The sequence below is a fragment of the Galeopterus variegatus genome, unplaced genomic scaffold (genome assembly GCF_000696425.1).
Source record: "Galeopterus variegatus unplaced genomic scaffold, G_variegatus-3.0.2 Scaffold4775, whole genome shotgun sequence".
Taxonomy (NCBI): domain Eukaryota; kingdom Metazoa; phylum Chordata; class Mammalia; order Dermoptera; family Cynocephalidae; genus Galeopterus; species Galeopterus variegatus.
Genome location: NW_007730886.1, coordinates 132518 through 137288, shown reverse-complemented (window position 1 = coordinate 137288; position 4771 = coordinate 132518). Strand labels below are relative to the sequence as shown.

General features: G+C 43.1%; 1 long non-coding RNA gene across 1 annotated transcript; it reads left to right on the top strand.

Annotated features, from left to right (window-relative positions):
- Positions 1-754: 754 nt before the first annotated feature.
- LOC103603749 lies at positions 755-4479 on the top strand. Its single transcript, XR_551646.1, has 3 exons — positions 755-822; positions 2226-2377; positions 4381-4479. It is a non-coding gene; the product is annotated as an uncharacterized LOC103603749 (long non-coding RNA).
- Positions 4480-4771: the final 292 nt, after the last annotated feature.

The following is a 4771-nucleotide window of genomic DNA, read 5'->3' as shown; positions in this document are numbered from 1 at the left end:
TTAGTAACTATATGTAAGATTAAGTAGTTCAAAATATATATGAGAATTCTTAGTAATTATATTCTGTGGGAAAAAGATGTGGAAAGTCATTCATAGTGAAATAACTGATTGTAATTTTTAGTTACAATTTAATGTAGTGGGACTTAATAAATCAATACAGATAAACTAAAAGAGGCAAAAACGTTTTGGCCTTTGATAGTATTCCCGTCCAAGTTCCCTCTGTGCTTTCTCTTTGCCTGTTGGTTGTTTTACTGCTCTTTATCTCTCTCTCCTTTCTCACCCTCTCCTCTCTCTTCTACTCATTTTTGATTCTGAACATTTTTCACTTGTAACTTCAGAAATTAGGCTAAAAACATTAAATACACCTGTAAAGGTTTAACTCATCTAAAGCAATGTAAGTCTCTGAATTCACTACCTTTTTAGCCTCGAAAGCATGTTTTGAAAGGAGCCTGAACTGTCCTACAGTCCACACATAAAAACATTTTTTTTTTTTAAAGTTGCACACAGCTTTTACTTCAGTCCCCGAGTCTGGAAATCTACTTGCACACAGAGCTCCTTCAATCCGGCTTGTCCCCGCGGCAGAACCGCAGCTCTCAAGGAGCCATCGGCAGAGCTGGGGGCGCGGTCACCGCGGCGGGACCCTCTCGAGTCCGCGGTGGTCCCGGCCGGGGCCGTGGCCACCGTAACCTTCAGGTGCAGCCATCACCGCTGTGGCCGCCAGTCACGCCACCGTGCGCGGGACGATTACTCAGGCCAAGAGAACGGTTCTCTGAAAGTGTCTTTGTGAGGGACCGAAGACCCCTGTTACTCGTAGAGCTACAGGTAAATGTGACATTTACGACGGGATTCTCTCTCCAAAACCTGACAGAGAAAAAGGCTAGACCTTGTAATTTGCTCTTGCTCTTTCTCATTCTTGTTGAAACCAGAGAAAAGATGGCTTTTATGAAAAAAATAATAATCACGACTTTGACCTACTGGAAATGGAAAGTTATTATATCTGAAAGTCTAAATATCTTGTCTTTGGGACAGAAATTGTCAATACTGTCTGATGGGTGTGTGCAAAAACATATTTAAGACACTCTTTCCCAAGTCGTCCTAGGTGATCTAATTTTAATGTGGTATCAGAACAGTAAATCTGATAGTAATAAATACTAGCTTGCAAATAGTAAATTGTCCATCGTAAGCAGAATCGCTAGACCCTCTGGGGTCTAGAAGAGTCAGAACCCTCCTTTCCATACAACAAGGTGTATGGAAACGTTCGTAGATGCTTTTTTCCTTTCCATCTTGTGGCATTCACCATTTCCTCCATCATTCTGAAAACTAACAATCTGGTCTTTTACATTAGTATCATTGTAGCTGATCCTAGACTCTGCTCCAACTAAACCTGTGCTGGTGCCAATAAAAACATCCTCTGTTCCTTGCTCACTTCTGTTATCTAGTCCATCAGTAGATCACAAGCTGGTGCTGATCTCGCCCGTGAAGTCTCGTGCTTGGGCCCCTCTCATCCACTGTCCAGCTCTCTATTGCTAAGACCTATGCCTGAAGCTCAACAAAATTCCCAACATGAGGTACTCAAAAATTACCTTCTTATCCAAGTCAAGCATTCCTCCATGTCCACCTCTCTTTAAGCCTTGACAATTTCCTTATTTCTACTGGGCAGTTCTTTTTCCACCCAGCAAGCTGCCAAGAGAGGAAGATGGCCTTTGTGGGTCCTACATTCAGGGAATATTATTAATCCTGCGGATCTGCTACCCTCTCCATACATATCTGCTTGGTCTTTCTCGGAGACCCCACAAAAGCTCACTTAACGAGCTCCCCCTGGTGGCCCTGCTCATTAAGACAGATCTGGATTGGCAGTGGGTAATTCAGGCTTTTGTTCAGGAATTTTTCTTACACTATGGGCAGTTGCTTGGAGGAATGGAAAAAATATAAAGGTTAAAATGGCATCTCAGAGAAGCTAGCAAGAGAGAAGTTTTGTTTGTTCTTTGAAATATAGAAGTGATAATTATCTCCCTTTAAGACTTCCTTATTACAGCACGTATTTTGTCAGACATCTTTTAGGCAAGGCTAGCATCAAAAACCATGTAAATCTTAAAAAAACGAGGTTGGGAAAATACATGGAAGTGGAGAGGGGCTTTAGAGTGGCAATCCCATCAGTGATGATATAACGAGTGTTCTACAGTACAAAAAGAGCCTGGTCACAGTTATAACTCTGTATTTTGTAGGTAAGGCAAACTAATTTTTCAGAGAATACAAACCATAGACAATAAGACCCCATAAAATCTTCACTGTGGAGGAACCATTGTGATGGGGTGGGGGTAACTGTGAAGGGAAGAGAAATACCCAGAAGTAACAAGAACCTGTTCATCAAAAGAAGGTAAGAGTTTTAAATGTTTGAGAGACACCAATTGCAGTATCGAGTTAGGAAGATTTTCCATGGCCCTATATGTCTCAGTGTTTTGTTCCTGCACCTCCCTAACTGACTTTTTTTTTTTTTTTTTCTTTTGTCCTTTTTGAGACCGGCCGCTCGGCGCTCAGCCAGTGAGCGCACCGGTCATCCCTATATAGGATCGAACCCGCGGAGGGAGCGTGCACCGCACTCAGCCAGTGAGCACTGTGAGTGCACCAGTCATCCCTATATAGGATCGAACCCGCGGAGGGAGCGTGCACCGCACTCAGCCAGTGAGCACTGTGAGTGCACCAGTCATCCCTATATAGGATCGAACCCGCGGAGGGAGCGTGCACCGCACTCAGCCAGTGAGCACTGTGAGTGCACCAGTCATCCCTATATAGGATCGAACCCGCGGAGGGAGCGTGCACCGCACTCAGCCAGTGAGCACTGTGAGTGCACCAGTCATCCCTATATAGGATCGAACCCGCGGCGGGAGCGCTGCTGCGCTCCCAGCGCCACACTCTCCCGAGTGCGCCACGGGCTCGGCCCCTAACTGACTTTTAATACCACCACCACCAACAACAATGCCTGTATCTGGAGCAATAAAACTTCCTGCTTCAAGCAATATAATTCTCCATCCTGTTTATTCTGCTCCTTTGCAATGATTTCTTCTCTTCAAATGTCCCACTGGAGGAGTTACCCTCCTATAACTAGTGAAACCAGTTTCTGTGGGGCGAGGGGGAGAGAGAGTTGTCTGCCCTCATTCCACTGAGTGGAGTATACCTCTTATATCCCCTCGAAAAATCAGAACAGACTTATTTTGTTCAAGAAAGGCTTGGGGTACAATGCTAAAATCTGTTGGGGATCTTTCCATTAGTAATGTATTTTGACCAAGTGAGCTTTTTATCTCTGCCTTTGTAACCTCAGCCTTATCACGCGGCAGGAGCCGCTGCCTTCCTTCAGGGGCCATTCTGACAGACACAACCGACAGCCCTCTCTCCCTTCCTATCACACATTTATCTAGACTTCCTTGGAGTGAGGAAGCTTTCTCAGGCTATTTACTCTCAGAAGCAGAGGGAAAGTCCTTGCTTCAAAGATTGAGCTGCTATTTCCTGCAGCCAGAACCACACAGGCTGGAAGAACACGCTGCAGCACAGTAATCAGAGATTGCTTCATGCTCTGCATTAAATAGTGACACGCATAGAGTTGTTCAAAAGGTGCACAACCCAGTATTTTGCACCGCAATATCTGTGCATTAATGTAGTTGAAAGTGGATTTGGAAGTGAGGGCTAGGTTTAAAGCACAGCCCCATGACTCCGCATGAATCTGTCTGCTTTAGAGCAGTCTGCTCTAGATGGGCAGAACCACAGCAATAAACAGGCCATTCATAAAGCACAGAGGGTGTGTTCATTGTGGCAGCATATTTTGCTTAAAATCTTTTAAATTATGCCATAAATTATTTGGGCATAAATCCATTTCAAACCCTCCCACTGTCTCAGGGGTGGCCAACATAAAGATATGTGCCAAAAATGCAGTTTGGGTTAATTTTAAAATTCCTTTTCCCTACCACATTAAGGATTTTACCCACTACCACCTACAAAAACCTACCTACAAAATTCCACCATATGCCAGTCCTGTCCACACCTTCACAAGAACCAACATAATAGAAACTCTTTTTCTAAACACAATCTGAAGGTGTTACTTAGATGTGAGTTTACATTCTCCCAATTCATATCCTATCATGCCACAGGAAAAGATATTGGATTCTTGACATTCTCTGTTTTTATAAGGTCACCAATCTCTGTGATACAATATGATTTTTGAAAAGTCCACTGTCTTGGGCTGTGTAAGAGGTCAAGGAAAAGGAATATTAGATGACAAATGAATATTACATAAAATAATAATGGATAGCTCTAATATTTGTCAGACATGCTGTGTGCCAGCACTTAAGGAAGACCTCATATATTTATCTCATTTAATTCTTATAGGAGGCCTATGAGGTAGACGGTGTTATTACCTCCATGTTCCTTATGAGGAGACTAAAAGCACAGCAAGCTTATGTACACGGCCGTCGTGGAAGGAAAGGAGGCCACGCACCCATACAATCTGACCTCAGAACTTGTGTTCTTAACCCCTATGTCTATGTGACAAGCTCCCATTCATTCATTAAACATTCTGCCTTCTCTACTGTGCTAAGCTCATTCAGAAGTTGAAAAAGAAAAACAAAGGCAAGAACAAAAACTGTATCATTGGTTTTCATTATTTCAAAATCAGTTTGTAACTTTAGATAAGCACATTTTTGTCGTGCATTGTCTCCTGCTTTTGTATAACTAGAAATCACACAACTCTATTTCTTAGACCCTTCTCATAGGGCTTGGA